The sequence below is a fragment of the Danio rerio genome, chromosome 19 (genome assembly GCF_049306965.1).
Source record: "Danio rerio strain Tuebingen ecotype United States chromosome 19, GRCz12tu, whole genome shotgun sequence".
Classification (NCBI taxonomy): Eukaryota; Metazoa; Chordata; class Actinopteri; order Cypriniformes; family Danionidae; genus Danio; species Danio rerio.
In genome coordinates, this window is record NC_133194.1 from 23,292,479 (window position 1) to 23,317,500 (window position 25,022).

Consider the following 25,022-nt stretch of genomic DNA (forward strand, 5'->3'; position numbering starts at 1 on the left):
ATTTGCGTATTAATTAATCCATTAGAAAAAAACACAAAACATTTTGGAGTCAGCAGGTATATATATATATATATATATATATATATATATATATATATATATATATATATATATATATATATATATATATATATATATATATATATATATAATTTATGAACAAATGTATTTGCTTGTGAAATAATATATATATATATATATATATATATATATATATATATATATATATATATATATATATATATATATATATATATATATATATTCTCAAATGCAAAGTTTATTTCAATAAATCAGTGGAATTTCGATAACTTGCATGTGATACTTCACACATTCACATACGTAAGCAAAACTTGAACTGAGACTGGCAGTAGCTATAGACATTATAATAGATGGTGTTGTGTCGAAGCAATAGACCTAAAGCGGACCATGCTTTCTATTATGGGCAGTACGTCAAATGTATGGACAAACACACCAAGCAGCAGGCGAGAATCCAGTATATAGGGGATTTCAACTGTCCACCACATTTTGTCTTTACATTATACACTGAGTTTGTCATAAAGTTATCTGAAGCTCATATGACAGCATTGTGTATTTAGCTTTTCGCTTGTACCGTGGTTTGGAACTTTCAAAACACCTATCAAAGTCATTTTTCTAATGTGAAAAGCGGAAAAAAACTAATGCAGTTTGAATTTTTCAATGACAGACAAAGTTTTGGAGGCAGCGTGTCAGTGTGATTGACACAATGTGAGGTCTCATTTATTTTTTATTGTGCGAAAGTTACAGATGGAAATTTCGCATTCAGTGTGCGATACCCAATAAGTCACTTTTGATCACTTCAATGTTTCATTGTCAAATAAAACTATTATATCGTAAAAAAAGCGTTTTAATGGCTGTGCTTTCACAGGTTGCTCTGTACCTTTTTATTTACAAAGAGCAAAATCAGATCTAATATTATTGCACCTGCTCATTATACTTAATTGCGTTGTCACCAAAAGTATTGTTACCTGTGGCTCAAAAAACGGCATTCTGTATTTAGTTTTTCGCTTATACCATGCCTCTGCACTGTCAAAACACCTCTCAAAGTGATTTTTCAAATGCTGAAAGTGGAAAAAAATAAACGCAGTTTGAATTTTTTTATGATGGACAAAGTTTCAGAGGCAGCGTGTCAATATGATTGACACAGTGTGAGCTCGAATTTATTTATTATTTATTATTATTTTTTAACGTGAGAAAATTACAGACGAAAATTTCTGATTCCATGTGCAACCTTAACTGTTGCTTTTGATCACTTCAATGTTTCCTTGAATAAAACTATTATATCATAAAAAAAATTTAATGGCAGTGCATTCACTGGTTGCTTTGTACCTTTTCATTTACAAAGAACAAAAGCAGATCTGATATTAATACACCTGCTTATTATACTTAATTACGTAGTCACCAAAGGCATTTAAGTTCACTCTTTAATGCAGAATCCCTAACTCGCCATTTGAGAATCATTCTGCGATCACACCTAAAACCTTATTTTAACGTATCGGTCTAATAGATTGACTAATGTAAAAACACACGCATGCAGGGTGAAAGTGCGAGGCAAGTATTTGCATTTAAAGTTGCCACTGTCAGAGGTCTTTTCTCTCTAGAAACTCAGCCGCAGGAAAAGCGGAGACGCTGTTAACAACAGCAATTACCTGCCTCTTTGGAGGAAGAAAAGGAGAGTGATTCTTTCTTTCTCTCCGTCTTCAGACACGATGACTTCCATGTCGACCTTGCGTATGTTCATGGGCGGCACCTTCATTTGTCTAATATATCAGGTTTTTACCTTTTTAAGCACCCAGCACTAGGGGGCTTCAGGAGGCCGGGAGACCCCCAGCTCTACTGGCAGCGGCAGATACAATCCACCTCAAAGTGTCTGCGTCTCGGGTCTCTCTCTTTTTCTGAAGCGGGCCTTTGAAGTGGGGTGATGAGGGTAAGTTAATTATCCCCATTACACAGGCCTGGCTACATCCAGCCCTGCCTCAACCCAGCCTTCCTCTGCCTATAATTACACTGAGAGGGAGGCAGAAGCTGTCAGCAACATTTAAAACAGAGCCTCTGATAAAAACACTAGAGCTGAGAGAGAAAGAGAGAGAGAGATGGCCCCAGATGTTAATGTAGACGTTTAAAGTGATTGAACATTGTAGAAGAGTTCAAAACAGAATAGAATGTTGTAACCCAGATCATAAATCTAGGTCACTAATAATCATTTTAGAAAGTATTATTATTATTATTTATTTATATTATTTTATTATTAATACTTTAATAATTAGTGAATAAAAAGCAGAAAGATCGCTGTGTAATTAAAGGTATTAACAAATATTTTCGTACCTGAACTTGATTGGAGAAGTGAGCAGTTAGCTCCGCCCCCGCACATGCGACGGAAAGCACAAGCAGATAGTGCCAACAAACAAACAAGAGCTAGAGAAGTAGCAAGTTGACAAGCAACCGAGAGAACTAGAGATATAGTGCTAACAAACAACCGAGAACTAGAGAGATATTAAGTTAACAAGCAGTGAAAACTAGAGAGCTGACGAGCACACGAGAGCTGGAGAGCTAACGAGCACACGAGAGCTAACGAGCACATGAGAGCTGGAGAGCTAACGAGCAGTCGAGAGCTAGTGATCTAACAACCAGTTGAGAGATAGTACATCAATAGAAAACTGACAAAATAGACTTGATTCAACTTTATCCTTCACTAATTACTGTCTTTGGTGAGTACCAATGCCTTTATGAGAAATTTATTAATATTTTATTGTGAATATGTTGGGTTGTAAAGTGAAACAGTAGTAAAAAACCAAAGTTCTTGTAAATGTTTTCAAAATTACTCTTAAAATTGCTTTTAAAAGAATCCTACATAATATTTCTAGTGTTTATAATTGTGTTTACATCTCTGTAAAATATTTTGTATTGAAAGTACTCATTTCTTAAAGAGACATGCACGCCATGCGGTGCTAGCCTTGCTAACACTGTGCATTAGCAGTGTGATTAGCTGTTATGTTTTATCAATGCACAATTGATTGTAACAGACAATTTATTTAATTTTAACTGGTTTATTTAGATACTTGACACTAATGTTTATTCTGGCTTTGTTGTTACAAGGCCGGGTTTTTTTTTGTATGTGTTTTTTGTCCTCCTCACTACTGCCGGTGTTGTTCTTGATTGTGAACGGCCATCCTGAGATCGTCCTGGCTGAATATTCATATTCTGGTCTGGACTGGCGAGCCATCCTACTGATACGTGCCTGAACTAAGTAAAAGAGAGTGAAATCTGCTGATCTGGTAGGACCAAACTAATTTGTTAAGAGAGTTGTTTTTTTTCTCTCCTCGTGTTTTCTACAAGGATATTTTTCATGGGAACAATTTAAATATTTTTTTTCCTTGGACTGTTTTTTTTCTTCTTCCAAATTTTTGAAAGGAGACATTTAACTGGACACTTTGACTTCAAACAAAGACTTTATATTGAAAGTTCATCTTTACTTTTAACAAAGACTCTGCTTTTGAAATCTGAAATTTAGGGATTGTTTGGAACTTTGAAACTGAACTTTGCATTTATTTTAATAGCAGTTTGTTGTTGAATTTACTATTCACATTTTCTATTGTATTATACTGTTTTATATTGGTTTTATTTGTTTTCTTTTAAAATCTCAAAAGTACATTAAGCAAAACAATACAACATATTTTGCATTAATTTATTTGTTGTGAATTATATGATTCATTTATTAATCCTAAAATTAGATTACACTATTATCACTATAAGTATTGTTCTTTTGCTCCAGTGAGTCGAATCTTACCTTTAAACTCTGGTCCAAAAAGAATTCTAATTGTTAGCGTTGGTCTCCGTTATAAAAATACACTAGTTAACATATATAATAGGAGCCACACAAGGGTAGTGTTACATAAAACGTGGCGAGCCAGCCAGGAGCAAAATATACAGCTTAGTGAAATAGTTATAAATCAGATAAACACAATAAGGATAAAACAATTACGTAAAAATTAGTCCCCCTTCCCTGTGCAGATATTCAACCATGGAAATAGTGAAACACGAGAATGTTAACATCAAGAGAGCAGTCATTGTGAGTGGCTTAACCCATTCTGATCCAGACCAAGAAGTGGAAACCTGCTTAGTCAAATATGGATCTATAAAGCGCAACCTAATTATTGATGATCCCAACTCTGAGTATCACCAATGTGCCATTGTGGAGTTCTCTTGTGATTCTGCTATGCAGCACTTGGAGGGTTTATTGCCTATGACCATCAAAAGTAAGTTAGACACTAATGTGGCCTTTCATGTGCGCAGCTTGGAGAGTGTGTACATGCCTGCAACACATAGCAATGTTACTGAGGCATACTTTGAGAATCTGCAAGCCCTTGCTCAAGACAGTGGAAGGACTCTGCGGGAAGTACTTCACAGTGAGCTGCAAAAAATTTCAGAATTGATGTTTCCAGAAAGTGAATCCTCAAGACCTGAGCCTGAGTTGGAACAGTTTGTGTATGACAGCAGTACAAGAGAACCTAAAAACCCTGCCAATGACAGCACACCAGCACAGTCATCATGTTCTGCTAGAAGTCCTGATGCCAGTGAGAGAGAGACCATTTCCTTTAACATACCTACCAGTGCTTTGAATCCACCTGCAATACAACGAGTAGTGATGGAGCATGTAGTAAAGACCAGTGATCCAGTGCCATCTTCTCATGTGGCTTTTCGTCTAAAAATATTCTCCGGAAAAATTCCTCGCCCCAGCCATGAACCAGATTTTGACACTTGGCGTGCAAGTGTGGATTTCCTATTAAATGACAAGTCATTTTCTGATTTATATAAAACTGGGAAGATCCTTGACAGTTTGCTACCTCCAGCTTCAGATATTGTCAGACATGTCAGTCCAAATGCCCCACCGTCGCAATGCTTGGAGCTGTTGGATTCTGTTTATGGCTCCGTAGAGGATGGAGATGAACTTTTTGCAAAGTTCATTGGTGTTCTTCAAAATCAAGGTGAGAAACCTTCCACCTACCTTCACAGACTACATGTGTTGTTAAGTACTGCCATTAGAAGAGGTGGTGTGGCTGAGGTCGAACGGAACCGTTGTCTCCTCAAGCAATTTTGCAGAGGTTGCTGGGACAACAGCTTGATTGCTGAGTTGCAGCTGGAAGGAAAGAAAGACACACCTCCTCCTTTTGCTGAGCTTGTGGTTCTCATTCGCACTGCGGAGGACAAACAGTCGCTGAAAGAAGAAAGAATGAGGAAACACCTAGGGTTTAACAAACATGCGCCAGTTCCACTTAAGTTACGACCAGCTACTCACTTTCAATCTGTGTATTGCAGCGACATACCTGATATGCCCAATGATGAATCGCCAAGTCAGTTAAATGAAAAACAGAAAGCTGTCAAGACTAAAAACAAAGTTGAAAAATCTGAAGTTGAAAGCCTGAAGAGAGAAATTGCTAAACTTCAAACACAGATTGCTACGATGAAGACTGAGCCAGTTCACAAAGTAAAGAGCAGCCCTAATCCAAGTGAAATTTCTGAATTGAGACAGCAGATAGCTGAACTTCAAGCTCATCTCATTCCAAGATTTCAGAGAGAGCATCAAGAGAGGTCTCTTCCGTCTAACACAATTCCCTTGAAACACCGACCCAAGCTGACTGAGACTGTGATGAAAAATGATCCAAAACCCACCTGGCAACTTAACAACAGACCCCGTCCTGGGTATTGCTTTCATTGTGGAGAGGACGGACATCTTGCGGTTAACTGTGAGAACGATCCAAACCCTCGTAAGGTAGAAGAAAAGCGTTATGAATTAAGAGAAAGACAAGCTAAATGGGACCATCATAATGCCTCAAATCCTAAACATTTAAACTGATGTCCGTCTCTGTTACAGGGCAAACAGAGACTGGAAGAAGAGAAAAATGCCCAAAGAAACATGGACTTCATTCTCATCAGTCTCCATGTTATGAATTGCCTGCTGGATTAGTAGGAACAAGGTGTACTGCCAGCATCAAAATTGAAGGAAGAGAAGTAAACTGCCTTCTAGATACAGGTTCGCAGGTAACAACCATCCCCAAGTCCTACTATGAGAAACACTTGTACAAGCACCCAATAAAATCTTTGGAAAACATATTAGAAGTTGAGGGAGCTAATGGACAATCTGTACCCTACCTGGGCTATGTCGAAGTTAATTTGAAATTTCCCAAAATGTTTCTAGGTGTGGAAGCAGACGTTCCTACTTTAGCTCTCATAGTTCCAGACTTGACCAATATGCCACAGATTCTAATTGGAACCAATTCACTTGATGTGTTATATGTCAACTGCACTCAAGGAAACAACATTACTCCCAAGTCATCTTGCTATGGGTTTCAAGCAGTAATAAAAGTGCTGGAGAGGAGGAAACGGCAAGCTTCCCTTGTGACTGTGGGGTATGTAAAGCTGAAGGGGCATCAACAAGAGGTGGTACCAGCAGGATGCACTGTAGTCCTGGATGGATTGGTTCAAGTTAACAGTCCTCCAGCTGAGAAGTGGGTGTCGCTGGAGCCGCCAACTACGACTCCATTACCTGCTGGTCTATTAGTAGCAAGCTCTTTGCACAGTCTTCCTGCAATGAAACGCTTTGCACAGTTACCAGTGGTAGTAAGGAACGATACTCAGTCTGATCTGTTAATTTCCCCAAAATCTGTGATTGCTGAAGTCCATGCAGTTCAACAGGTGATGGAAAGACCATCATCTAAAGATAATTTCGAAGATCAGAAGATTAAAGAAAATGCTTTAAACATTCCAATTGACTTTGGAGATTCTCCTCTTTCACCAGAGTGGAAAAAAAGGATAACATCCCTTTTAAACTCCATGACTGATGTATTTGCATTACACGATCTGGACTATGGTCACACTGACAAAGTGAAGCATCACATTAAGCTTAGCGATGAAACCCCATTCAAGCACCGACCTCGACCAATTCATCCACAAGATGTAGATGCTGTCAGAAGACATCTTCAGGAGCTTCTTGAAGCAGGAATTATCAGAGAATCTGAATCTCCTTTCTCATCTCCTATAGTTGTGGTGCGTAAAAAGGACAACTCTGTGAGATTGTGTATTGATTTCCGAAAGTTAAATTCCCAAACAATCAAAGATGCCTATGCCCTTCCTAATTTGGAAGAAACATTCTCAGTATTGACCGGATCGAGGTGGTTTTCAGTCCTTGACCTCAAGTCAGGCTACTACCAAATTGAAATGGAAGAGGCTGACAAGCAGAAAACTGCCTTTGTATGTCCGTTAGGCTTCTGGGAATTTAACCGGATGCCACAGGGAATCACGAACGCACCAAGTACGTTTCAGCGGATGATGGAACGCTGTATGGGAGACCTCAATCGGAAAGAAGTGCTTGTATTCATTGACGATTTGATAGTCTTCTCAAAAAGTCTGGAAGAACATGAAGCTCGGTTGGTGCAAGTGTTAGAGAGGTTAAGAGATTTTGGACTAAAGCTCTCACCTGAGAAATGCAGGTTTTGCCAAACATCTGTCAAATACCTGGGTCACATTGTATCTGAAAGTGGAGTTAAAACCGACCCACAAAAGGTTGAAGCCCTGAAAACCTGGCCGAGGCCGGAAAATCTTAAGGAGCTCAGATCTTTCCTAGGATTTGCGGGTTATTACCGCAGGTTTGTCCAAGATTTTTCAAAAATTGTAAAGCCTCTTAATGACCTCACCGCTGGGTACCCTCCTCTACAAAAGGGTCACAAGAAAAAAACGAATGGAACAACTCAGTATTTCAACCCTAAGGAGTCGTTTGGAGAACGATGGAGTCAAGAATGTCAACAGGCATTTGATACTGTAATTGCAAAACTCACCTCTGCTCCAATTTTGGGATTTGCTGACCCAAAACTCCCTTACGTGTTGCACACAGACACCAGTACCATCGGGTTGGGTGCAGCACTTTACCAGGAACAAGATGGACAGATGAGGATCATAGCATTTGCAAGTAGGGGACTCACCAGGAGTGAATCAAAGTATCCTGCCCACAAATTAGAGTTTTTAGCATTGAAATGGGCTGTTACGACCAAATTCAGTGACTACTTGTATGGAGCTAACTTTACAGTAATAACTGATAGTAATCCGCTAACCTACCTCTTGACATCAGCAAAACTAGATGCAACCAGCTATAGATGGCTGTCAAGTTTGTCTACATTCACCTTTAAGATACAGTACAGAGCAGGAAGTAAGAACCAGGATGCAGATGGTCTCTCTAGGCGGCCACAAGCGGAGATTCCAGATGACCTAGAGACAAAGAAAGAGAGGGAAAGAATTAGACAGTTTACTTACCATCATTTGACAGGACCATCATCTGAAGTACCATCGATAATTGCATCAGCAGAAACTGTGGATGCCATCTGTGAACGACATCAAATTAAACAGGCCTATCATGATCCCGATGTTTTACACCCCTCATTAACTTTAGTAGAGTCCCTAACTGTCGATGTGAGTGCTTTGCCTCAAGAGTTCACACAGGAAGATGCTTATCACTTTTCTGGTCTTCCTAAGTTGTCTGAAGAAGACCTGCGTGAAAGGCAGAGAGCTGATCCAGAAATTAGGATTGTTATCCAACAACTGGAGTCAAACGAAAAGCCCTGTCTCAAAACTATTCCATCTGAATTAATTCTGTGGTTCAAAGAATGGAACCGTCTGGAGTTAAAAAATGGCATACTATTCAGAAGGAGAAAGTGCGATAGAGACACAACATACCAATTGGCATTGCCAGCTGACTTTCGTGATGTGGTTTTGAAAGAACTCCACGATGAAATGGGACACTTAGGGATTGAGCGAACTCTTGAACTTGTTCGAACAAGGTTCTTCTGGCCTAAGATGTCATCAGCTGTAGAGCAGAAGATAAAGACCTGTGAACGCTGTGTTCGCCGCAAGACTTTGCCAGTAAAGGCTGCTCCGCTGGTGAATATACAAACTAGCAGACCTTTAGAGCTCCTTTGTATGGATTTCCTAACAATAGAACCAGACCGAAGTGGCACCAAAGATGTACTGGTCATGACTGACCATTACACCAAGTATGCTATTGCTGTGCCTACAAGCAATCAGAAAGCCCAGACAGTTGCAAAGTGTCTGTGGGATCATTTTCTTGTTCATTATGGATTCCCAGAAAAACTTCATAGTGATCAAGGTACCGACTTCGAGTCTCGCACAATTAAAGAACTTTGCAGAATTGCAGGAATATCCAAGATTAGAACCACTCCCTACCACCCAAGAGGCAATCCGGTAGAGCGCTTTAACCGAACGCTTTTGCAGATGTTGGGAACCTTAAACAACAAACAAAAATCAAGATGGAAGGATTATGTCAGACCGCTAGTGCATGCTTACAACTGCACAAAAAGTGATGTGACAGGATTCTCTCCCTATGAATTAATGTTTGGCAGACAACCGCGACTCCCAATTGATCTTGCATTTGGTTTACCTGTGGGTGGACAAAATGAATCACATTCCAAGTATGTTCAAGGCTTAAAGAATCGGCTGGAAGAAAGCTACAGAGTTGCAAGGGAGAATTCTGCAAAGATAGCAGACCGCAACAAGAAGAGGTATGACAAGCACGTTGTCAGTTCCACTCTTGAAATTGGTGATAGAGTACTTGTAAAAAATGTTCGCCTAAAGGGAAAACACAAGCTTGCGGATAAGTGGGAGCCTGATGTTTATGTGATAACAAAGAAAGCCGGTGACTTACCTGTTTACACTGTTAAGCCTGAACAGAAGGATGGACCTCTGAGAACCCTGCACAGGGATCTGCTTCTGCCTTGTGGATTCCTGTCAGCAAGCACAACAGATGAGCATGTTGAAAGAGAAGTGAATCGAAAACCTAGAACTAGAGCCAGATGTGCTGTGGAACCTGAAGAGTCTGAGAGCACGAGTGAGGATTCAGAGTCAGATCATTATCCTGTAGACCATTACAGCCCTCAAGATTTCTTAGAGATTGAAACCAGAATTCTGTCTGACTCAAAACTTCCACCAGCTCAAAGCCAAACAGCAGCTCAACTACCTGGTGATGAAACCATGTTGGACGACAGACATGCTGTCTCTGCAGAATCTGTTGACACAGATACTGTAACCTTACCTAGAATGGCAAATTCCAAAGTACAGGAGGATAATCCTCTCACACCAGATCAACCTGTAGAAAGCAGCTTAGAAAACCTACCTGAGTTTGGAGTTGATTGTGGAAAGGAAATTGCTCACGTTGAAGAGGAACCGAATGTTCATGGAGAATCGCCTAAAAAATCAAGAGGTGAGAATGAAGAAAGTACCAATTTGACTCAAAGAGAAAGTGTCATTATTATAGAGTCTCAGGAGGACCAGAATGAAACAGATGAAATTGGAAATCTCAGACGTCCGAGAAGATACTGTGGACCTCCAAACAGACTTAACTACCCGCAACTGGGAAATCCTCTCAGCTTAGTTGTTCAGTCCTTGTTTTCCAGTTTGAGTACAGCAATTACAAGCTCTTTAGGAGATTCAAATTCCTCAAGAAATTTCTCTCCCAGTGAAACCATCTGAATTCCAGGATGCAGAGGGACCTGCATACATTCAAGAGGGGAGAATGTAACCCAGATCATAAATCTAGGTCACTAATAATCATTTTAGAAAGTATTATTATTATTATTTATTTATATTATTTTATTATTAATACTTTAATAATTAGTGAATAAAAAGCAGAAAGATCGCTGTGTAATTAAAGGTATTAACAAATATTTTCGTACCTGAACTTGATTGGAGAAGTGAGCAGTTAGCTCCGCCCCCGCACATGCGACGGAAAGCACAAGCAGATAGTGCCAACAAACAAACAAGAGCTAGAGAAGTAGCAAGTTGACAAGCAACCGAGAGAACTAGAGATATAGTGCTAACAAACAACCGAGAACTAGAGAGATATTAAGTTAACAAGCAGTGAAAACTAGAGAGCTGACGAGCACACGAGAGCTGGAGAGCTAACGAGCACACGAGAGCTAACGAGCACATGAGAGCTGGAGAGCTAACGAGCAGTCGAGAGCTAGTGATCTAACAACCAGTTGAGAGATAGTACATCAATAGAAAACTGACAAAATAGACTTGATTCAACTTTATCCTTCACTAATTACTGTCTTTGGTGAGTACCAATGCCTTTATGAGAAATTTATTAATATTTTATTGTGAATATGTTGGGTTGTAAAGTGAAACAGTAGTAAAAAACCAAAGTTCTTGTAAATGTTTTCAAAATTACTCTTAAAATTGCTTTTAAAAGAATCCTACATAATATTTCTAGTGTTTATAATTGTGTTTACATCTCTGTAAAATATTTTGTATTGAAAGTACTCATTTCTTAAAGAGACATGCACGCCATGCGGTGCTAGCCTTGCTAACACTGTGCATTAGCAGTGTGATTAGCTGTTATGTTTTATCAATGCACAATTGATTGTAACAGACAATTTATTTAATTTTAACTGGTTTATTTAGATACTTGACACTAATGTTTATTCTGGCTTTGTTGTTACAAGGCCGGGTTTTTTTTTGTATGTGTTTTTTGTCCTCCTCACTACTGCCGGTGTTGTTCTTGATTGTGAACGGCCATCCTGAGATCGTCCTGGCTGAATATTCATATTCTGGTCTGGACTGGCGAGCCATCCTACTGATACGTGCCTGAACTAAGTAAAAGAGAGTGAAATCTGCTGATCTGGTAGGACCAAACTAATTTGTTAAGAGAGTTGTTTTTTTTCTCTCCTCGTGTTTTCTACAAGGATATTTTTCATGGGAACAATTTAAATATTTTTTTTCCTTGGACTGTTTTTTTTCTTCTTCCAAATTTTTGAAAGGAGACATTTAACTGGACACTTTGACTTCAAACAAAGACTTTATATTGAAAGTTCATCTTTACTTTTAACAAAGACTCTGCTTTTGAAATCTGAAATTTAGGGATTGTTTGGAACTTTGAAACTGAACTTTGCATTTATTTTAATAGCAGTTTGTTGTTGAATTTACTATTCACATTTTCTATTGTATTATACTGTTTTATATTGGTTTTATTTGTTTTCTTTTAAAATCTCAAAAGTACATTAAGCAAAACAATACAACATATTTTGCATTAATTTATTTGTTGTGAATTATATGATTCATTTATTAATCCTAAAATTAGATTACACTATTATCACTATAAGTATTGTTCTTTTGCTCCAGTGAGTCGAATCTTACCTTTAAACTCTGGTCCAAAAAGAATTCTAATTGTTAGCGTTGGTCTCCGTTATAAAAATACACTAGTTAACATATATAATAGGAGCCACACAAGGGTAGTGTTACAATGTACTCTGTATTAGGGCTGTGTGATTTGGGGAAAATATCTAATTGCGATTTCGCTTTGCAATTTAATTTTGTAGTAAAGCTTCAGCTCAATAATCTGTATCTTAGCTTCTTACTGCTAAAATGCAGTGAGTGTTAGTTAAAAAAAAGGAACTGAAAAGATATTAAATTAACTTCATTGTGGGCGTTCCGCATAGTTCGGTTGCACAATTCTTATTGGGCAGATTGCGATTCAATTTCGGTTAATCGCACAGGCCTACTCTATATGTTTGAATTCAGGATATTACTTCTGAAATACTTTACTGTGATATGCTAAATCTACACACACTGTAAAAATGCATTCATTCATTCATTCATTTTCTTTTCGGCTTAGTCCCTTCATTAACCTGAGGTTGACACATCGGAATGAACCGCCAATTTATCCAGCATATGCCCTACCAGCCGCAACCCATCACTGGGAAGCAACCATAAACTCTCATTCACACACACACTTATAGACTACAGTCAATTTTAGCATACCCAATTCCCCTATACCACATCTTTGGACTTATGGGGGAAACCTGAGCACCCGGAGGGAACCCATGCGAACACGGGGAGAGCATTCAAACTCCACACAAAATGCCAACTGACCCAGTCGAGGCTCGAACCAGCGACCTTCTTGCAAATGCACGAATGCTACCATCTGCGCCACTGCATCGCTATGATCTGTTAATTAACAGTTTCTGTATTTTGTGATTCACAACTGTTTATTCATGGTTATGAATTGCATGACGGGACCATCATCTCTGCTCTGTCGACTTTTCATGTTGAAAATTCAACTGCTTACAGTTTAACAAAGTGACTTTTAGTTTACAATTTATTAGTATTTACCTGCAGTGCATCTGGAAAGTATTCATAGCTCTTCAATTTTTTCACATTTGTTTATGTTACAGCCTTATACCGAAATTGATTAAATTAATTTACTTGCTAAAAATTCTCACACAGAATTCACAGCCTTTGCTGTGAAGCTCTAATTTGGGCCCAGGTACATTCTGTTTTCTACTGATCATTCTTAAGATGTCAAAGCAGCTTATTTGGAGTTTACCTGTGGTAAATTCTGTAGATTGGATCTGATTTGAAAAGGCATACACCTGTCTATATAAGGTCTCAGGGTTGACAGTGCATGGCAAAGCACAAACCAAGCATGAAGACAAAGAAATTGTTTGTAAAACTCCAAAACAGGATTGTCTTGAGGCACAATGCTGGGGAAGGCTACAGAAAAGGTTCTGCTGCTCTGAAAGTTGGAATGAGCACACTGACCTTCATCATCCGTAAGTGGAAGATGTTTGGAACCACCAGGACTCTTCTTAGAGCTGGCCGTTCATGTAAGCTGAGTGATCGGAGGAGAAGGGCCTTAGTCAAGGAGATGATCAATAACCTGATGGTCACTCTATCTGAGCTCCAGCATTTTTCTTTGGAGAGAGTAGAACCTTACAGAAGGACAACCATCTGTGCAGCAATTCAGCAATCTGGCCTGTGTAATATAGTGGCCAGACGGAAGCCACTACTGCCCAAAAGGCATCTGAAGGACTCTCAGACCATAAGAAACAAAATTGTCTGCTCTGATGACACTAAAATTCAACTCTTTGGAGTGAATGAAAACCAGGCACCGCTCATCACCAGACTAATACCATCCCTACAGTGAAGCATGGTGGTGGCAGCATCATGCTGTGGGGGTGGTTTTCAGCAGCAGGAACTGGAAGACTAGTCAGTATAGAGGAAAATATGAATGCAGCAATGTACAGAGACATCCTGAATGAAAACCTGCTTCTTAGTGCTTTTGACCCTCAGACTGGGGCGACGGTTCATCTTCCAGCAGGACAAGGGCCCAAAGCACACCACCAAAATATCAATGGAGTGGCTTCACAACAACTCAGTGAATGTCCTTGAGTGGCCCAGCCAGAGCCCAGACCTAAATCCTATTGAACATCTCTGGAGAGATCTGAAAATGGCTGTACGCCGTCACTTGTCATCCAACCTGATAAAGCTTGAGAGGTACTGCAAAGAGGAATGGAAAATCCCCAACGACAGGTGTGCCAAGCGTGTGGCATCATATTCAAAAAGACTTGAGGCTGTAACTGCTGCCAAAAGTGCATCAACAAAGTATTGATAAAAGGCTGCGAATACTTATGTACATGTGATTTAAAAATCTTTTTTCACATTGTCATTATGGGGTATTGTGTGTAGAATTTTGAGGAAATAAATGAATTTAATCCATTTTGGAATAAGGCTGTAACACAAAAAATGCAGAAAAAGTGAAGTGCTATGAACACTTTCCGGATGCACTATATATATTTAGTAAAAAAAAAAAAAAAAAAAATTCTAAATTATCTGAAAGAATAAAATTTAAAGGATTTTTTAAATTAAGAAATATGGCAAAAGCTTTGAAAAATAGTGGTAAAGTAAATAACAACAAATTAGTATGTCTTATGCATTAATTAATAAACAAGCATTACACATTAAATAATAATCCAGATTAACAAGTGCTGTAAAAAATTCTTGACAATTCTGATATGATAGGGGTGATATGAAAATGCTACATGAGCTGACAATTGTCAAATTTCCACTTTATCCCGGACTAAAATTTTATAAATAATTTATTTCTAACATGCATAACTGCCAATGATTAATGCCAGTTAGGAACTGGTTAACTTTTCACATTTTTTTTTTATCAGTCTTTTTTATTTAATTCCTCATGATGTTGATAAAAAGAAGAAAGGCATGAAGAACCAAGCAGCTGAAATGTTGCTTTTCTTTTTTGCAGTTTGAAGCTCTTCTTTTTTTTTTTTTCAACTGCTCATCTCTTCCAAACACAACATTGCGGAAACCTCTAAAACTCCCCAATACTTCTCAATAACATTAGTGTCTCTTAAATTCAGCCCACAAACTCGCACTTAAGACACAGCAAAACTTAAGTTCATTTCTGAAACCTCATGATAAATGCTTTGCTCTAAGAAATCTATCATGGGCAGCAACAAGATTATAGAAATAACAAGATACCGTGGGTGAAATATGAGCTGGTTTTGGACGAGGAGGAAAGAGATAACAGCACGAGATTAGGATGAAATCTAAAGAAGTCTCGCTGGCTTCTTTTTGATGTCTTATAAAATATACGACACGGCGACTGCGAGAAGGGCCGCTCACGATGTTAGCTTAGCCTCGTGACTTGATTTTTATCCTGTTATGCTTTTACATTTTGCCACGCTCCTCTCCCTCCCTCCCATTTTTCTCTATAATCAGGAGTCCGTGCTCTGTGGCAGGAAAGCTATGAGTTTGGGAAAAGCAGCCCGAGCTTGCACATTTTTACCGCTCGCCTGTTGGGCAAACTTTACAGCCGGTGCTCGGAATATTTGTCATTAACGTAATTCGCCGGGCGTTTTTATGCAAGCCTTGATGAAGACCTCACCTGTTCCGCTTGCTCTCAGAACAGTCTAATTGCAAAAAATTAACCTGTCAGACGCTCGCATGGCAGTAACCTAAACTGGAGCAGTCAGATTGCAGGGCCCTGTATGTTTTCTTTCTCTTCCTCTCTCCTTTTTCTCCATCTCTGTACTGCACTCTGTGGGGTTCCAATGGCTTCCCTGAGCCAAAGCACCGAGGCGAGCAATTAAAATGGAAAATGACAGCATGAGGGATGATGATTACCGTTATACAAAAAGCCACATTTATGAATTTAGCAGATAACTGTCACTTCTCCCTTGGCTCTTATTTGCCCCGTGCTTTTGTTAACTTAATGTCTTCAGCGATTCTCACCCGAGGAGAGGGCCAGAGTTCTCTTTTTAATTACTCTGACACTTGACACTTCTGAACTGTTTTTCTGTTTAAACAGACGAATCAAATATTCTCTCTTTCTTTCGTCTCTTCTTAAAGTCAATGAGGAAACGTGCATTCATTTACACACCACCTAGAAATTGATTTTAATGTGAGGTTTTTGGAGCTGTTTTTATTTATTCGCTTGGAAAAAAATCCATTTAGTGCTTGTTAGAAATGAACCGGCTAGAGGTAGTTAATGGACGATGGTCTCGCGTCCCTTAGGATTCCTTACATCACACGTGAGGTCTATTTTTTTCTTTCTTTGTTTGTTTGTCGAGGAGACGGCGCAAATATGTTCCCTGAAAGAAATCATGCGCTTGTGTCCACCTCTGATCAGCTGGAGTGTTTTATTCTCAAGGTCAAGCGGAAAAAATATGTGAAAATAACAGTTTGGTTTTCCTGTAAATAAGAACATGTCTGGGCTTGTTTGAGATGTCATTTCGGAGACGGATGAAAATGAGACGTGATAAAATTAGAAAATCCTTGAGTCATCTCCAGTGATGAGTGAAGTACTTTGTAAATTTAGCCTGCCAAGTTAGAAGCTGCACATCATGTGGTTTTTATTGTGCAGGGAACAAGTTATACCATTCATTTATGCAATTATATATGCATTCACCGGCCACTTTATTAGGTACGCCTTACTAGTGTTAAGTTGACCTCCAGAACTGCCTTAATCCTCCATGGCAAAGATTCAACAAGATACTGGAAATATACCTCAGAGATTTTGATCCATATTAACATGATAGCATCACACAGTTGTTGCAGATTTGTCGGCTGCACATCCATGATGCAAATCTTCCATTCCACCACATCCCAAAGGTGCTCTTTTAAATTAAGATCTGGTGACTGTGGAGGCCATTTGAATACAGTGATCTCATTGTCATGTTCAAGAAACCAGTCAGAGATGATTTGCACTTTATGACAGTGACAATTACGTTACTGTGCCACATTTTTTCGTACGTACCGTTTGCATGTCCTTCTCGTAAATCCACCAGAGGCCACTGTGTGCATTTCTGTGAATTACAAATACTTTACTGGGCCCTTAATAGGCCGTTGACGGCAGTTAGGGGCCATGTTGCACAATGAATTCACACAAATTCTTTTAAATTAGTAAATTTTTTTAAAGTAGTACATTTTTCAGCATTCAAGTAGTAACAAGCAGCAAAAACATTGTTTCAGAGTGAGACTTAAACCCGGTCTACTCCATGTCTGCAAGTCTCACCATAAAAGCACCCTAACACCTAGCCATAATCCTAATACTAAACTCTAACCCCAAGCCTAACCTAATCCACAAACCCCAACAACCTGCACCCACCCACCCTAACTACATATTTTTATTTAAAAGTTATTTATTATTAAATACAGTTCAATATTAAGTATCTACAAAATGTGTGTTCTTTAATTATTAGGGCTTGTTTTGTTTGCTCTATGGAGGGCTCAGCTAAGCAGGCTATAAGAAAATATTATTTATTATTATTTCTTTTAAATATACAAATGTCATTAAACATGATATTAACAGGAAGCAGATCTCACTTAACTTTTGTGAGAAATACTACATTAAGAACTTTCCCAATGATTATTTTATGTATTTGTTGTAGAGTTTACTCATGCCTTTCTGCAACAATGAGTCACACACAATGTTGTTACAAAGTTCATGCACATATACATACAGACAGACACACACAGTGGACACACACAGTTTTGCACGGAAAATGTGACCGGACACACACCAATATCCACTGCTGTATGGATATTTGTTATGTTAAGGTACAAAATAAACTGAATTTAACATCCACAAATCGTGATTTAAGCATCTTCTTTTATAATTGTACTGATATGTGGCTGTGGTAGAATCGCTATAATTCATAAAAAAAAGTAAAAAAAGTTTTAAACATGTAAAACTCATTCTTCATCACTTCTGATGATGGTTGATCACAGCGAGCTCAACAGATCTTTTAATCCCAGTTGCTTTTCGCAAGAGACATGTTAATATGCAGCTGTCAATGAATTCAGCGGGCAGGGAAGCCTCAATCCTAAGTCATGTTGCGGTGGGCCTCAAAATGCGATTGGTTTGTATCCTATTTTAAAGTCAGGAAATTTAAAAAGAGACTTATTGTCTTTATATCAATTCAATATGACCTGTATACCTACACACAATTCTGTCCAAACAGCTTACAAAAGATGATTTTCATCATAGGGACTCTTTAAATAGATTTAGCTTTTTTTTTTGGTTTGTGAAGAAATTATTTTAAGCTGTTAAAGCCTGAAAAAGTTTAGTTTGTCCAATTATGCAGTAAGAATTGATTCAAGTATTTACAAAATGAGTATGAATGCTTTAAATTGAAGATTAATTAAATAAATTGTTTAAACGAGTTGAAACAACACCATTTTTAAGTTTTTTTAGAGATAACATAATAGTTTTCATAATAGTTTTGGTTTTTAGAGTTCAATCGGCTTAAATTTGTTAAAAAATATTCAATTATCTTAATCGATTTGAGTTGGGACAATATGAAGGAATTGCGTGGAACTCTGCATTTTTTAAAGTGCAGTGCAGAAGTTGTAAAGTAAGCATGTGTGCATGTGTCAACAAAACTAAATGCATGCTTTTCATTAACTATACATGTACATTTTTTTTTACAGTTAAAACCAGAAGTTTACATACACTGTATAAAAAGGCACATAACCATTTAAAAAATTCAGATGTTAATGTGACTAAACTTTTAGTCTTTTAGGTAAGTTAGGATTATCAAATTTGGTTCTGTTATGCTTAGTAGCAGAATAATGAGAGAGATATTTTTTGAGAAATTGTTTTAACTTTTCTTGAAAGTAAGGTTTACAAACAATAAGATTATTACGCCTCTGAAACTGCTCAGATGATGATGTCAAGGTTTTGGAAGTTTCTGATTGGCTATTTGACAACATTTGAGTTAATTGGAGACAAAACTTTAGAATAGTATTTAAGGAAAACCTCAAACACACTGCTTCCTTGTATGACATCACGGGAAAATCAACAAGCCAGAATCAACAAAAAGCCATATAAAAATTAGCTAAATTGCACTGGGAAAAAGACCAATTTTTGGAGACATGTCCTATGGTCTGATGGAACTAAGATTAAACTGTTTGGCTATAATGACCTGTGTTACATTTGGAGGACAAAGGGGAAAGCTTACAAGCCCAGGAACACCATCCTAACTGTGAAGTATTGGAGTGGGAGCATCATGTTGTGGGGCTGTTTTGCTGCATGATGGACTGGTCCACTTCACAGCATAGATGGCATCCTGAAGAAAGAACATTATGCAGGAAATTAAAACTTGGCCACAAATGGGTCTTCCAAACAGACCATGACCCTAAGCATACTGACAAATTGGTTAAAATGTGCTTTAAGGACAAGAGTGAATGTTTTGGAGTGGCCATAACAAAGCCCTGAACTTAATCCTATAGAAAATTTGTGGGCAGAGTTAAAAAAGCTTGTGCGAGAGAGCCTACAAATCTGACCCGGTTACACCAATTCTGTCAGGAGGAATTAGCCAAAATTTTTACAAACTTTTGTGAAAAGATTGTGGAGGGTTATCCAAAACATTTGACCGAAGTTATACATTTTAAAAGCAAAGCTAAAAAAAATACTAAGGAAATGTGAACTTTTCACTGTCTGGAAATTAATAAAAAATAGTCAAATAAATTATCTTTTTATTCTGGCATTTAGCAAATGTAAATCATTTAAGTAATCCTAACAAACCTAAAATAGTAAACGTTTAGTATGATTTACCATCAGACCAAGGTGTTTGTAAACTATGACACATATCATTACGTTCAAACCTTTTTAAAACCAATTTAATGAAATTAGCTTAATTAGCTTAATTTAATGAACTTAGCACAAATGAATAATTGTTAAATCAAAATGTGATTCTCACATCTATTTGAGAGACACAGTGAGCAACTGCTCAGATAGTAGAAAGCTAGTTCTGTATTGTAGTTCCTCCCCAACACTGATGATCTTATTATTATGCCAAACTCCTAAATTTAAAAAACAGCAAAGCTTTTTGCAGTCATTAGCTGTCTCATCTGTTCAGTCAGATTTATTTGAGCCCTCTGGGATGAATAACACGATCGGTTATAGCAACCTCTGACTGATCTCAGGCCTTCTTACGTGTTTTCATTTATAAATTGAAGCATCAAAAAAGCAATTTTGCAACTGACATTCACAAACAGGCTTTTTGTATTCCAGCCACATGACATAAATACCATCGCAGTCTCCTCATGTGCGGGCATGATGTCCTCGCATATTTCAGCGCGTGCAGCACATGTATCGACAGCTGAGAGGGTGATGGAGGGCGCGAGCTGGGTTTTATTATTTCAGGTCCGTGTGGAGAGGATCCTCAGGGTGTCGTCATCAGTCCTACCGAGAGCAGACGTCCAGAACGCTGGCTCCAACAGTCTGGCACCACACTGTAAAGAGATCCAGCTTCTGCACACCAGCCAGATCAATAAAGAGAGGGACGAGAGGGAAGATTCTGTGTTGCATATGCGCCAGGTGGATTAGGCCTCAAATAATGGCCTGGAAGGGCTGCAGTGCATTAGAGGTAAAGGGAAATATGGTGTTTCGTCATTAGGATAAGGATTGCGTGATTGTGGAGCCTTTTTACAGTGTGTAATGAGGATTTCAGTTACATTGTAAATTAGAGCTGCATGTTTAATCATTATAAAATTGCAATCTTGATTTATCCCTTTCACACATAAGCTCTAAATACTCCCACTGACCCCTAACAAACTCCACACAGAAATGCCAACTGACCTAGCCGAGGCTTAAACCAGCGACCTTCTTGTTGTGAGGCGACAGCGCTACCCACTGTGCCACCATACCACCCTATATTATTTTTTATTATATTATATTATATTATATTATATTATATTATATTATATTATATTATATTATATTATATTATATTACATTAAATTTTATTATAATATATTATTCATTCATTTTCTTTTTCGCCTCACTCCCTTTATTAATCTGGGGTTGCCACAGCTTAATGAACCGTTAACTTGTCCAGCATATGTTTTAAGCAGCGGATGCCCTTTCAGCTGCAACCCATCACTGGGAAACACCGATACACCTCCATTCACACATATACACTACAGACAACTTGGCTTTACCCAATTCACGACCCAATTTACCTATAGCACATGTTATTGGACTGAAGGGGAAACCGGAGCACCTAGAGGAAACTCACGCGAGCATGTGGAGAACATGCAAACTCCACACAGAAATGCTAACGACCCAGCCGAGGCTCGAACCAGTGACCTTCTTGCTGTGAGGTCAGAGTGCTACCCACTGCGCCACTGTGCTCGCCATATTATATTATATTATAATATATTATATTATATTATATTATATTATATTATATTATATTATATTATATTATATTATATTATATTATATTATTAATAATTAAAAGATTGCTATCTTGATTTAACACTTTCATAAATAAAAATCTAAGTAGTCCCACTAATATGATCTATGACGGTTGATGGTCATCGCCATGTTAGTGGAGGTATCTGATCTGCTGTATTGACAACGTGTTAATTCAATACTTCTAAACTGTGTAACTGGAAGTGAAATAGAGTAAAAGTTCTGTTTACCTAACCAATTTATATCTGATGTAAATAGTAGACAATTGTCAGATGATGTGCAAAACGGTTGTTATTGTCATTTCTATTCACCTTATTCTTTGCCGACGAGCGGGCGCAGCTATTTGAATCGTTTTGGCTAGGGACTTCCAGTTCTATTCACTTCCATTCATTTTTAGACATTAAAAACTGCTTGTTTCGCTGTTTGATGTTGCAAACTGATATTTCCTTATTATATTATTCTACTTGGTCTGTATAGTCATGCAAACATTTGTTTGTAGAGCAAGTAGTTTGACTGTTTTCTGCCGTTTATTATTCCTAGTCATTTCTCCCATAGGCGACTGAATTGGAAGTTCTAAAAAAATCACGAAAACAGGCGCACTTCCGCATTTTAGAATAAGCTCAATAGACAGTAGTGTGAATTTTTCAAAACATTAATGGTACATTTTGCCTAAAAATCAAAACCTAAAATAAATGTTATTTGTTTGAGAACACCAAAAAACTGTGGGTTAGGACAAGCTCTGAGTGCTTATTTCTGCATGAGCCATCGCAGGAAAGATTGAAATTTTATAGCTTATGTCATGATCTACTAAACTCTCTAATCACACCAGTGTGATCGTACACTCCAGGGATCAGCCAAGACTGATCACACCTGTCTGATGTGCATGTCAAAGGATTTAACATGTTCTTATTAGTAATTGACAAATATCCGTCTGTGTCTTCTAAACATTTAATATTGAGCAATCAAACCTACAATTGCCTTGCTGACTTTTTGCTGTCTTACTGCATGGTATGGCATGGTTCAGTTTGCTAGGGTTTACTCTTGGCATCCTTTCCACTGCTTTCCATATCTAGTACTTAGTATTTTTAGTAAAACCTTAAGAAAGATTACAAGTAAGTCGTAGTGTTACCAAAATGTGACTTACAGTATACACATTGCTGATCACCGACTGGTCTGAAAGAATCATAACTTAGCGTTACTACCAGCATAATTGGATTTGCAAAGTAAGATGTCAAACTTGCTATTTTTAAAACTTAGCAGCAGACGCTGCTTAAAAACACCATTTGATCAGTAGCATCTCTTGCAGGGGTTCTCAAAGTCTCAATTTTAAAGGCCCAAATCTAAACTTTCATCAATATCAAAGGTACGGAAAAGTTAGCTATAACAAAACTTCATTTTAATATGCATACTCATACTGTACATAAATCAACCGTTAAAAAATTTAATGCTTTTTCCATTTAAACATACATAGATAACAAGTGCAAAATGACAAGTAACAATTCAGGTGTCAGCTATTTTTATGAACACAACATAACTAAGGGTGAAAAGTATCATGGTGCAAAATACAGAGCACTGTAATGTGAAAAATTGCACTGTCTGTACTCCGTCAGCTGCCTAAACCTTTGGTTCATAGTGGCATTTGACCTTTCCTCTTTTCACAACTCCTACGATCTCATTACAGATCAAACAATATAGTTTTGTGCTGAACTGGAGCAAAATGAATGCACACTGTTTTTAAAATCATCTTTTGAAAGCTCAAATTTTCTTTTCAAACTTTTGTTTTCTAAAAAACTGACACCTTCACCCATACAAACATTTGCCTCTCATCTCGAAGATTTTCACCCATTTATGGCAAACGTTATGCAATTACTGGATGCCATGACAACAGCATCACAGAGTGGCACCTTCAGTTTCATTTTTGAAAACTAAGACCCAACCCCAGGTCTACCCAAAAGCCCTGTCCTTTACCCTTTTAACCTTTTATGTGAAGGGGTAGGGGTGTCCCAATTCTCTTAAGCTTGAAGTCTTAGGGCTAAGGGCAAGGGTTAGATACCCCTTTGAAACGAAGATTTTTCAGGACCACTCTTGAAACCAAGAGGTAAGAAAATGACCTGCACCCAGAAGTATAGAGATGCCCAAATCAGTATTTTGAAATTTTTAGAAAATTTTACAAATTAAAACAAAATTATGTTTTAATATATTCATAACCACATTCATGTTTTAAAAAAAAAAAAAACATGGTAAAATAAAAAACACACAATTTCGCTATCTATAATCCTTAATAGTAACTAACTAGTATTGTAACTCCTGTATAGCAGTCCAACAACATTCTGTCATTCGCTGACACTTGAATACCGTGTCAGAAAAGTCTAGAGGCTGGGAATGACCTTTTTACAGTCTGGAATAATGTTAATGTTGCTTTTGTGTGTCTACATAGATAAATATGGCCAGGGTGTAAATGCACAGTACAGTTACAATCTTATTGCCACATTATATTGTTATCATAACATAATATATGCTTTTTGGTGATTTCCTGAAGATAAATACCAAAAAATAACGTAAGTGGAATAACTACAGCAGTCGGGATCATCTATCTCATATGAATAGGAGATTGCGGTGACATGTGATAGGGTGTGCAGGTGCTGTAGTGGTGTCCCATTTCTTAGGGGTAAATTTTGAAGCCCTTCTTCTTCACACTCTGTTTCAAAAGCCAAGGGGTAAGGGCACAAAAATAGATTTGGGATTGGGCCTAAATGTCTAAATGGACAGTAAATGGAAACTAGCAAAACTAATGTAAACTAACAGAGTTACAAGTTTTTCAAAGTAGTAAATCCACACTTTTAGTCACTTTAACACAATTAGTGCTCTTGAAATATGAAATATTTGGGATGTTGTGGATCTGGATTAAATTCTCTACGGGTCCACATATTTAGCACTGGAATCCAAACGTTGAGCTCTGATCTATTGCATCTGTGTTGGGGATTGCTTAGTGTCGGTCATTTGTTCATGTTGTGTTTATTGAGATGTCATAGCAGTAGCAACTATAGCAATAATCCAACTCACTTTAAACTGTACTGAGATGCAAAACGCATAGAGGAAAACTGAACCAAGCTGGGTTGAACCGTACCATACAGCACAGTAGAAAATTGGCTAAAGAGCAGTTGTGTATAGTTTGTGTGTATAGTTCAGTCATTAATCAATTTTAACAGACATATAAACTGCAGGAAAATGTATCATTTGGATTTAAACGTAGATATCTATTTATGTGATCAAAACAGGGCAAATTTCTTTTTCAACAGTAGCTTGACGCTTTAAGTGATGATTATAACCAATTGCATTGTTGCATTGTCTCAGCAAATAAAATTTGGATTCATTAAGTCATTTAGTCGATTCTTTAATTTTTATTCTTATTATGTTA